We start from the raw sequence: 12,288 nt of genomic DNA on the forward strand, positions 1-12,288 counted from the left end.
CCCCCTCCCTTTTATAAAAAAAAAAAAAAAAAAAAAAAAATTCTAACAAGGAAAAGAAATGAGAAAGGAAACGAGCTGGAAGCCAGCTGTAAACCCGGGGTGCTCCCCGCCGCCAGGGTCCCCGCACACCCACGCACACACACGCACCTGCATGGTTTTGTTCTTTCCCCTGCCCCCCCCCCCCCCCCCGCAAACCCATCGCGTTTTTGCAGTACCATTTATTTTTCTACCTCATCGGCTAAACTGAAAAAAAAAATAAAAGGAGAAAAAAAAAAGGAGAAAATATTAAAAAAGAAAAAAAAAAATTGGCCCGTCCCTGGAATCGCGGTTTGTTCGGGGAAGTGGAGATTTATTTTGCGTTGGTTTTACTCCAACCGTTCGATTTCTGTATGGTTTTCACTGTATAAAATCCTAAGCTTCGACAATCACGTCCTTGGGGCTCAGCGGAGCGGCGGGAGCGGCCCGAGGCAGCGGGGACGGAGCCCGGCCCGGCCTCGGGGCGGCTGCCTCTGCGCATAGGGAACTCTGCACTTTCGAAGGCAAGAAAACTCTAATTTTCCCCCCTTTCCTTTGCATATTTAATAGAGAAATTTGCCTCCTTTTATTTTCTTCTTTTTTTTTTAATTTTATTTTTTTCAATTAAAGGAGATTTCGTTCCGCTGTGTGTGTGCTGAATGAAATTTTGGTGTCTGTGTACGCTGCAGCATTTCAAATAAATCATGCACGTTTTACCTCACCCTCCTGCCTCCTGCAGTTACTGCGGCTCCGGGGAGCCCCTGGCCCGGGTTCCTTTCCCGGGCGGCTCCTCCAGCCCGGGGCCGGCGCTCCGCGGGGATGGAGGCGGCTCCGTGTCCCTGCGTGGGACGGACAGAGCGGCCCGGGGAGGCAGAGCCGCCCGTGCCCACGCGGGACCGGGGCTCCTGGCTCCCCTCCGGCCACCGCGGCGTTTCTGGCCCTTCCCTGCCCCGGGGGTCTCGCCCGCAGCCCGGGGGTCGCTCCCGCGGCCGGGGGTCGGTGTCGCGCTGCCCGCAGCAGCCGGGAGCTCCCGCGAACGGCGCGGGGCCGGGCTGCCCCCCTGAGCCCGCAGCCCGTGGGGACTCCCCAGGTGTCCCTGTCACCCCCGCCTGTCCCGGCTCCGAAAGGAGCATTCCCCCTCTCCCGGCTCCGCTCGCCCGCAGCCGATGGCCCCGAGAGCTCCCCGAAGGCGCTTCAGCCGCTCGGCCGGTGGTACCGGCGGGTCCCCTCTGTCCTCGGGGATCAGAACCTGGGCGTCCGCTCCGTCCCGGGGACACGCGGAAAAAAGACTAAAAAGAAGGGATTTTGTTTGGATTTTTTTTTTTTTTTTTTTTTGGTTTTTTATTGTTGTTTTGTTTTGTTTTGTTTTATAACTTATTCGGGGGAAAAAAAAAATCAAACGCACGTCAAGGTGTTGGGGCCCGACAGCCGGGACCCTGTGGCTTTTACAGGGAAAACCAAAGTAGAGCAAGAAAAAATAAAGTAGAATAAAATTAAATGAAATCAAATAAAGGGAAATGAAATACGATAAAGTGAAATAAAATAAATGAAAGTGAACTAATGAAATGGAGTAAAATAAAATAAAACCAAAACCAAGCAAGCAGACAAAAAACATAAAACAAGCCAAACAAAAATACAAACAAACAAACCCCTAAAACTCCACAAAAAACTAAGAAAAACAAACAAAAAAAAGCAAATAACCAAACAGACAAAAACCCCCAAAAGGCCACGAAAGAAAGAAAGAAAGAAAGAAAGAAAGAAAGAAAGAAAGAAAGAAAGAAAGAAAAGAAAAGAAGATAAAAGAAAAGAAAGAAAAGAAAAAGAAAAGAGGGGAAATTGTGCGGCGCCCGAAAGAACTGTCGGAGGAGTTGCTGGTGGCCGACAGAGCGCTGCCTGCCCCGCCCGCACCGTGGGATTCCCCCACCCCGTCCCGCATCCGTCCCGCACATTTCTCTTTATTCCCGGGCGCTTCCCAAAGCCCATCCCTTTGTTCTTGCGCTCTGTCCCTGTTTTGTCGGTGCAGCGAAAAGCGCATTTTCATAAATAGACCTTGGCCGAGCGCTGCCGATGAAACTTTAATGAGGCGGGATGCTGAGTGCTGCCCGGGGGGGCCCGGCCCGGCTCCGCGCAGCATTAGCGGGGCCCCGGCCCCCCCTTTCCGCGGCTCCCCCTCGGAGCCGGAGCCGCTCCCGAGGCTCCCCCGCCCCCCGCGCCCTCCCCGGCCCGTGCCCGGCACCGGGGCCGGTGCCGCGGTGCCCCCGCTCCGCCAAGTTCACGGGCGATGCAATATTTATCAGCCGCGCCGATAAAACGCCGGGTGGGTATTTCCCAGGCACAAATGCAAAGCGCTGCGCCGGGGAGCCGGAGCGGGGCCGCCCGGGGACCCCCGGCCCCCGCGGCCGCCAGGTAAGGCGAGATCCGAGCGAAGGATGGGCAGCTCTGGGCGAGGAGCAGCGGGCTGGAGGCCGGGAGGGGTGGGCAGAGAGACCCCGGGAGCGCTGCTGAGGCCTGGAGAGCTCATCACACCCGGGCCACCGGGCAGGAGCCGGCCCAGGGATTGATCCTGCTGCTGCCGCTGCTCCTGCTGCCGCTGCTCCTCCTTTTGTTGGTCCTGCTCTTGCTCCTGCTCCAGCTCCTGTCCCTGCTCCAGCTCCTGTCCCTGCTCCAGCTCCTACTCCTGTTTCTGCTCCTGTTCCTACCTCGGTTCCTGTTCCTCCCCCTGCTCCTACTCCTACTCCTACTCCTGCTCCTGCCCTTGCTCTTGATCCTGCTGCTGCTGCAGCTCCAGCTCCTCCTCATACTCCTCTTTCTGCTCCTGCTCCAGCAGTTCCCACTATGCCCAGGCCAGCGTGAGCCTCCAGGGTCCTCAGGGAAAAGCAGGTGGAGAAGGGCCCCCTGTGCTTCCCCCGCCCCCTGCTCCAGAGCAGCCACTCCTGGGCACAGCTCAGGGAGAAGCTGCTGCTCCTTCCTGCAGCTCTGGCAACCAGGACACCCCTAGGAGCAGGTCCCAGCCATGGTCTGGTGTCTCAGGTCCTGTGTTCAGCTCCTGTTCTCCTGAGGGTCTCTCCTCCTGCACCAGGGCCCCAGCTGGGTACCCAAAAGGACCTGAATCCCTCCAAATCCAGGCTCTCTGCAGAGCACCTGGCACAGGGTGAGGTGGGAAAAACCCAGGGTGAGGGAAGGAAAACAGGCACGGATGCCACGGGCTCTCCCTGCTCCTGGGGCACAAAGGACACCCCTGAGCCTGACACTGGACCCAAAACAGCATTAAAAGAAGGGAATATTGGCTGGAATAGACGCTCCACTCTCACCCTGGGTTTTCATCTGGTGCATGAGAAGGTTTGAGATTTTTCAGCTCTTTTGCTTCAGCAGCAGTTCCTCCTTTACAGGCACCTGCTAATTCAGACCTGAGCTGGCCCAGAGCTCCTTCAGAAGGAGCTCAGCTTCAGCCACCTTTGAGTACTTGAGTCATTTACCTCCAGCCTGGGGGGATTGAGGGGGTGTGCCAGGTCTTACCCCTTCCCCAGGAGCACTGAGAACTTGAAAATACCAACACCACCAATTCACCAGGGACTGGATGAAGATGCTTTGGGGACCTTCAGAGCAGGGATGCACGGAGGAGTGGAGGCCTCTGGGCTCCACTGAGGGGCACTGGAGAGGGACCAAGGAGCCTCTGTTGCAGTTCAGCTCTGATATCAGCCTCTGATCTCAACCCCTGGCTCAGGGCTTAGAGGCACCTTCATCACCTTCCAGCCTGTAAGGGTTCTGAATGACCAGCTCAGGTGGAGACTCCAATAAATGGGGATGTGACAGCTGAATCTCACCCCTGGTGCTGCAAAGGTTTCCCAAGGAAAGCTGCCCACCAGTTCTGGGCTGCTGGAGCTGTCAGGCACCAGTTCCTGGAGCTCTCCCAGCCACTGGTGCTGTAGCTAGTATCTGTCTTGCAATCCAGTCCTTGCTCCAAGCTGTTTCCCTCCATGTCACTATTTTTTGTGTTACTTCTTCCTGCTGTAAAAGCCAAGACCCTCCAAGAATTTGTGCATCTAAACCTCTTGTGCTGAGATGTGACAGATACGTGGTCCAGGCCAGCGTGGCAGTGCCACCACCACCAAAGTGTGCAGGGATGTATTTAAAGTTATCCATGCTCTGCTGGGGTGGAGTCTGGTGGCTACAGGCAAATGCAGATGTATTTGAAGAAATCCCTGGAGAAGTCCTGCCCCTTTTTTAGGATGGTGCATTCTTTAGGCTGCAAAGCTGCTCTAGATCTCCTTCACCCCACTTGGTCACACAGGCACAGGGCCCATCTGTGTTCCCCAAGCAGCAGGGTGACAGTGACTGGTGCCACCCCAACCCCTGTGTCCTGCTAATCCCACACTCAAAGGGCTGATTTCCCCACTGGAAAACAAGGGCAGGAACACCCAGCCTGTCTGGGGAGCACCAGGGGGTCCCACTGTCCATCAGGGAGCTCAGGGTGCTCACAGAGAGCTCTCAGAGATGTGGGGAGGCTGCACCACCAGCAGCAATACCAGGGACAGCAACAGGCACTGCCTCATCCCAGAGGGATCCAGGCCAAGGGGAGGGATGAAGGGATGCTCAGATATTACTGGCACGTCCCATCTTTGGGTCAGGAGCAGAGAAAATGCTCCGTGTTCTTTAAAGGATCCCTGCCTTTGAAAGCTGGGCAGGTCCAGGCTGCGCCCACTCCAGACTTTCTTCTATTATTCCATGTGTTTTAGTGCAGTGCAGAGCAGATGTATTTTTAAAGATGCTTGGGGTAGGCTCTGTTCCACTACAGGGAAAAAAGGAGTAAAACCATCATTAGATTTTACTGAGCAGGAGGGAAGACAGCCAGGGTGAGGGAAACTCAGGAAAAAGGCTTGGGAAAGAGTTTGGGAAATGGAGCAGGGCATTCCATGGGACACACCTGACAGCTGGCTGCAGGGTAGGGCAAGAGGGAATGGCCTCAGGGGAGGTTTAGGTGGGATACTGGGAAAATTTCTTCATGGACAGGGCTGTCCAGCCCCAGCACAGCTGCCCATGGAGGTGCTGGAGATGCCATCTCTGGAGGGATTGAAAAGTTGTGTGGATGTGGCACTTGGGGACATGGGGCAGTGTGGCCTTGGCAGTGCTGAGGGAACAGTTGGGGGGCTTTTCCAAGCTAAACCACTCCATGATCCCACAATCCCAGGGAAAAGGAGCAGCCATTATCCCCTTCCCCAATGGATCAGTCACCTTTCACAAGGACCAAGCCCTGGGTCAGGTGCAGCTGCTTGTGGCAGGAGCACCTCCAACCCTTGGCTGTGCAAAAATAGAGCTCCCTGCTCATCCCAGTTTCAGTGGGGAATGAGAGATCCCAATAAATTTACTAATTTGTGGGGTTTTTTTACTTCTTTGGGCTTTTGTTTGTTTGTGGGGGGAGGGGGTGGCTTTTTTTTTTTTTTTTTTGGTTGGTTGTTTCCCAATAATTTGATTTGTTTTCATCTGTGTTAAAGAAATACTTCCAGAAACTTAATCTTGTGCTTTTCCAGAGGCCTTTATCTCCCCATCCTTCACCTACAAGAACAGCCTCCTGTCCCCATCAGCCCTCCCAGAGCCCTGCAGGAGCAGCCCCTCGTTTTTGGCCATAAACCCTAAGGAAGTGCTGTAGGATTTGGCTTCGGATCTTTGGGGAAATCTGAGAGCAGAGAAACTCACAGGTGATTCCAGGAACTTTGGGATCTGGGAGATAGAGGGATCAGAGGTAAAATCTCCATTTCATCTGCAGCACCTCACCAACATCTCCAGCAGCTGTAGGAAAATTGGAGCTCTCTGAGTGATGTGAAAGTGTCAGCTAAGGACCGTGTTTTATTTATAGCAGGCATGGGAAGGGTTTGGGTTCACACAAGGAAAAGTCGGTGTGTTTGTATGGAATCCTGCTCTACCACTCTTCCACTTCCCAGCTGCTGCCTGGCAATCACAGGGAGCTGGTCCAGAGGTGCTCCAGGGAAGCAGCCTTGAGTTCAGGGAACAGTGCCTCATCCCTCCCCAGCTCCAGGATGCACTTCCAGCCTCACTGCTGGATAAATTGTGGAGCAGGGCCGTGTTTGCCTCTTCTGCAAAGCAGAGGAAACACCAGCTGGCCTTGCAAAAGCACGGGGGAGTATCCACCACACTGGATCTGTGATCTATCCAGGCTTTGAACAAATTCCCATCGCCAAGGCAGATCTTCAGGGCAGAATTTTCCCATTGTTTAACAATATTTGCACCATGTCCAAGGAGATCAGCATTCCAGATCCTCAGATTAGGAAGGACAAATTCATCATCTCCTTTCAGCCACTAAAATGGACACAGGGCTGGGTCAGGGTGCCACTGCTGGCAGTGGGGATTCAGGGCAGCAATGCTGCATTCATGGCATCACCCAAATCAGTCAGTATTTTTTGGGAGGCCACTTCCCTCACCCTGAGTCACACCAGCAGTGAGTCTTCTCCCTCTTGTACCTTCCCCATTCACCTTCTCCCTCCAGCCCCTCCACCATCTCTCCTGCTCTTCCCTCCTCCCTCTTTCCCAGGCAGTTCTGTCTGTCTGTCTGGGCAGTCTGTCCTCACACCTGGTCCCACCTAGCTGCTCAAGGACCCTCTCAGAACTGGTCCAACCCATCTTCTGCAGTACCCAGGATCTCGACCAGCCTATTCCACCGGGAATTGTGGCTGCGTGTCCCAGGCTGAGCACGGCTCCTTTTCTTCTTCTGTCCCTCCCGGCCCCCCCTGGCACGGAGAACTCTCTCCTGTGGGGTTCCTTCCTGCAGGAAGGACCATCGCTCCTCCAGAGGGACCCTCCAAACAGAGCTGCTCCCGATGGTGCTGGCTGTGCCCGGGCCCCGCTCCACTGCCACAGCGCCGGCAGCGTCTCGGGCAGACAGACCGGGAGCGAGCCCGGCAGACGGACCTGACCGAGCCCCGGGCAGACGGACCGGACCGAGCCCCGGGCAGACGGACCGGACCGAGCCCCGGGCACACGAACCGGGACCGAACCCCGGGAAGACGAACCGGGCCCGAGCCCCGGGCAGACGAACTGGAGCGAGCCCCGGGCAGACGGAGCGGGAGCGAGCCCCGGGCTGCAGCCGCTGCCCCGGGCTGCCCCAGGAGCCGCAGCAGCGCCGCTGCCCGCTCGGCTGACGGCTCCTGCCGGCCCTTCCCGGAGCCCCGCGACCGCCGTGCCCGGCTCGCTCCTCGCTCAGCACATGGAATGCTGACTTCCTCCGGCTTCTCGCATGGATTTTTTTCCCACCCTGGCTGCGCTCTTTAGTTCAGATCTAAGCGAGCTTTCCGAGCGTGCTGCCTGGATGTCTTTATTAAAACACACAGTTTAAGGAGGGGGCTGAGGGAGAGGCTGAGGGATCGGCTGTGGATTCACTCTGCAGCCAAAACCATGGGAATCTTCTGCTCCACAACTGTTCCCAGCCGCCGACAGCTGCGCGGTACAGCCAGCAGGACACGGGGTCACCTCTCTGGCCGTGACTAATTCATCGCGGAGGGCAGCCCCTCTGCTCGTTCCCCCGAGGCTGTGTCCCCTCGGGTGTGAAGGCAGGTGGGCAGACAGGGACATGTCCCCGACGGGCTGGTGGCCCGGCTGGTGGAGAGGCTGTGCTGGGATTCCCTGTGGCTCCTGGAGCAGCCCAGCTCTGTGAGAGGGATGCAAAGCCGGCGGGCTGTTCATGAGACCGACTCCTGAAGAGGAGCTTTCCCTTGGGAAACTTCGAGCCCTGGGTCAAGTTTTGTTCTCAGATACCTGGAGGCTGAGAAAATCACAGCAGGCAGGACTGACACTGCCGAAATGGAAGCCTCTGGGAGGGCCCGTGCCTGCCATGGGAGCGCAGCACCCAGGGCTGTGCCTCCCTGGGAGCAGGGAGCGGTCCCGGTGTCTGGCAGGGACCTCCATCCTCGCCTTCCAGCACGAGCTGCCAGGAGCTGTCAGTGACTCAAGTGCTGAGAAAAGCAGCTTTTCCTTGCACCAGGAGCTGTTTCCCCATCACAACAACCCTGCTGACACCCTGGAGGCCTCAGACACAGCTCTGAACTTCTCCTTGTGATGTACCAACCCTGGCCAAAGCTCCCTGACCTCCTGCCACCTGCCACAGGGTGCCTCAGATACAGCTCTGGACTTCTCCTTGTGATGAACCAGCCCTGGCCAAAGCTCCCTGACCTCCTACCACCTGCCACAGGGTGCCTCAGACACAGCTCTGGACTTCTCCTTGTGATGCACCAGCCCTGGCCAAAGCTCCCTGACCTCCTGCCACCCCAAACCCACCCCGCTCTCGGGCTTGGCCATCCTGTCCTCCCAGTCTCGTGTCTGGAGGAGCCCTGGGGAGCAGCTGCCTGCCCTGCCCAGCAGCAGCTGCACCAGGCCCTGCTCTTGCTGGGGAAGTGCTGATTTCTGCCGTGCTGGCTGTGCATCTCCCTGTGAGCCACTGGCTGCTGGAAGGCACTGCCTGAGCCAGCCACATGCTTCATGATGTCAATCGCAGTTCAGAGTTAATTATTCATGAGGAAATTTCATAATGTGCTGTTAAGTGGGCTACAGGATATTTTGGTTAAATTAAGGGAACCTGAAAGCTCCCTCTGTAGGGTGTTGCTCCTCGGGCCTCGCTGAGAGCAAAGGTTCAATTAGAGCTCAGGTGCTGTGGCCTCTGCCACGGCCTGTGATTATCGGAGCCACGGGAGTGTGGAGATCAATCCAACGGCTCAGCTTCGTGTTTCCAACAGGAAGATTCCAAGTGAAGTATTTTGCAAGAAGAGTTGGGCTGGTGGAAGTTTCCCTGCCCATGGCAGGGGGTTGCAGCAAGATGAGTTCTGAGTTCCCTCCCCACCCAAACCATTCTGTGACTCTGTGACTTCAAAGCGGGCTCTGTGGAGTCCCTCTGAACCTGTAGAGAGCCCAGGACAGGCTGTGCAGGTCATGGAATTGCAGGATCATCCAGGTGGACAGGCCTCTAGGATCACTGAATTTGTCTGTTAACAGGCCAGTTCACTCACGGACTCTTTTCTTCCTCATTCTTGAAATCATTTAGGTTGGAAAAGACCTTTCAGATCATCAAATCTAATGACGCTCTAAAGAAACCTCTTTCATCGGGTCAGTCTCACAGTCCTGCAAACTTGTCATGCCTTGGAGCCTCTCCAGCCTTGGGTGAAGGAGTGGAGGCTCCTGTCCCACAGCACAGCTCCCACATCCATCACCCCTTGATGCTGGGACCTTCCTGAGGTGTCCTGGTGACCCAGGTCTGCAATCACAGAGCACTTTGGGTCCTCTCTTGTTCAGAAGAGCTGAGTCTGGTTGGTGATGCTGGAACCATCCCCTCCTGCCCTGCTTTTCCTGGGTTGGCTGCAGGAACTTACAGGGATCTTGGGATGCCCTGGATTCCTTTTGAAGCCTTGTTAGAGGAGCTGATTGACAGAGCTTGGACTGGCTTTGGAGCCTTTTCCGAGTCTCTCCTTTGGCCACACTGCCTCCTCCTGTCCTGCCACCATTAGTTACTGATGGATCACATTGACCTGGCTCTGTGCTACCCATGAGTGAGGGAACATCTTGCTCCCCTGGCTGTTGGATAAAGGAATGACTTTCCAGACCAATTTTCACTCCTACATTTTTTGCCAACCTTGCTGTTCCCCTGCTGCTTCTGCTGCCAGGAAAATGCTGACTGGGAAAAGTTTGGATCTACACCACGAGATGAGGTGGCCTCTGTGCAGGTGGGAACATCTGCAGGAGACTCAGGGCATGGACTGGGAGGTGGGATGGACTTGCCCATGGAGCTGGTGTCCTTGCCCCACAGTTGTGCCTCCAGGCCCACCTTCCCCACTTCTTGCTGTGCCATTTGTTATGGTACAAGTGTCTGACACAGCTGAGCACTCAACTGTCCAAACACCAAAGTTTCTGGGAATAACAACCCTTGGAAGCATGACCAGGGTCATCCTAGTGGTTAGACCTCAGGCTTTAAACAGGCAGAGGGTTGATACAAGGGAGGATTAGATTTAGGATTAGATATTTGGAAAAATTTTTCCCTGTGAGGGTGTTGAGGACCTGCACAGGGTGCCCAAAGCAAATGTGCTGCCCCTGGATCCCTGGAAGTGTCCAAGGCCAGGCTGGATGGGGCTTGGAGCAGCCTGGGATAGGGGAAGCTTCCTCCCAGTTCTAGCTGGAATGAGATGGGCTTTACGGTCCCTTCTCACCCAAACTGTTGTGGGATTTTATGAAAGGAGAGGGGTGATGCAGTGATACCACCCTGGGACAGTGCCAGGGGCTGTGACAAGGGGAGAGGGGAGGTCACCCTGTCAGGGACTGGTGGAAAGGAAGCCTCTTTCCTGCCCTTTTCTGGGCCCTGTCACACACAGGGGTTGGTGGCTGAGCACAGCCTGCAGTGCATCCCACTCGTTCTGCTGGATGGGGTTGGAGCCAGGCAGTCCCTTGGACACTGGGTCACCAGCAGAGAGTATCCAATACAAAGCTGCTCCTGGCACCTCTCCAAAGGTGGATGTGTGGAGGAGAGGGAACCTGGGCTGACCAGGAGCTGTGTCCTCGCGCTCCAGCTAAAATCAGCAAGCGCCTGGAAAAGGAGCCCGGACACGGAGCACAGGAACCCACTGAGAGGCGAGCAGGAGTGACTGGGCACTTGGCAGGGAATGAAATGCAGTTTGCAGGGAATGAAATGCAGTTTGCCTCCATGCCAAGCCTTGATGGCTTCATTCTGCTCCTTCAGGCTCTCAAGCCCTGCTGCCTGGAGCCAGCTCCTTGCAGGGCTGGGAGGAAGGGACGGAGGCAGGGAAGGAGGAGGCCTCTGCAAGCCACTCCAAATATTTAACTCAGTGGAAACTCTGCCCTTCAGAGGTCTCAGTTCTGCTGTGGGGTATCCTGGCAATGGATATTAGCACCTGCCCTTGGTGCTCCCAGCCCTGCTGCAAAATCACTGTGCTGCCTCCAGGACAAATGTTCATGGAAATGAAAAAGCATCCAGCAAGTGTTCCCATCCAGACACCTTCCATAGATAAATCTCCTCCTCACCCCGACTCAGTGCAGGAGGATCCAGTCCTGGCAATATTTCAGCAGCTCCAAGGACAGCACAGCCTGCCCAACACTTCTCCTCTCACCACATCCAGCTCCAGACCTCTCGTAGCTCCTTCCCTTGAGGATATTGCCCTGTGGAAGAGGAGCTTGGATCATGGGCAGAGGCAGAGCAGAAACTGCCCGATTTTGAGTTGGGCTGAGAGCAGCAAACTGCAACTGCTCCAGCAGCAGCCCCTGACCAGTTCCCACCCCACCCATGGGAGGGATCACATTCCCACTTCCAGGCTCAGCTCAGAGGTGTCAGCCCCTTCTCATTTTGGAGGGCTCTTGACTTTCTTTCTCTCTTGCCTTTTTTTTTTTTCCCCTTTTTTTCCTTCAGTTTTTCTCTTCGTCCTTTTTTCTTTTTCTCTCTTTTCTTTTTCTCCCCCCCCCCCCCCCCCCCCCCCCCGCCTCCCTATGCAGCCTCTGTTCTTCATCCATTATTTAGGCTTTTCTGACTGTAACAGCAACATTCGCCTTGTATACCTTGTGTGGGGTTTAAAATATAGATAAAAGCAGAAGGTCAGACTTGAAACACAGATTCTGACGGTTGCTGCTGACTTTGTCTGGAAGCTACAAAATCTGGAGCTTTCTGTGCCCAGCAATGGTTTCGGTACAATTGGGTTTTTGGGGGTTTAGGGGTTTTTTTTTTTGTCTGGTTGATATTCCTGCAAACTGTCTTGGTGTTTGATGCTTTCATCCAGCCTTTCAGTTTCTAAATGTTCTGAGGCCTGGCTGGCTTCAGGACAGGGGAGCTGGAGCCATGGAATTCCTGCTTGGAGGTCCAATCTTGACCCAGCACAGCAAATACCTACTGCTCTCCTGTCCAGGGCGAGCCGGGGAGGGGAGGAGGTGCCTCCATCCGCATCCAGCAGGCGCTAATTGGCACCTCTGGTCAGCAGAGCTGAGGACTTTCCCTTTCAATTATAAATAAATGCCCTGGTTCTTTTATGTTGCTTTCTTCAGCCGTCAGAGAGATTGGATTTTGAGGACAAATGTTTGTGGGAAATAAATTTCTAAGTCAATGTGGGAATGGTCCCAGAAAACATGAAACACTTCATTGTCTGTTTGAACGGGCAGCAGGGCAGGGAGGGCATCCCTCCAGCCAGGAGACAAACCGGACAGGGGTGGAATCACCATTCCTGGAGGGTTTCCAAAGCCGTGTGGATGTGGCTCTTGGGGACGTGCATCACTGCTGGG

Source organism: Onychostruthus taczanowskii, unplaced genomic scaffold, assembly GCF_017590055.1.
Source record: "Onychostruthus taczanowskii isolate IOZ18803 unplaced genomic scaffold, ASM1759005v1 scaffold81, whole genome shotgun sequence".
NCBI classification, from domain to species: domain Eukaryota; kingdom Metazoa; phylum Chordata; class Aves; order Passeriformes; family Passeridae; genus Onychostruthus; species Onychostruthus taczanowskii.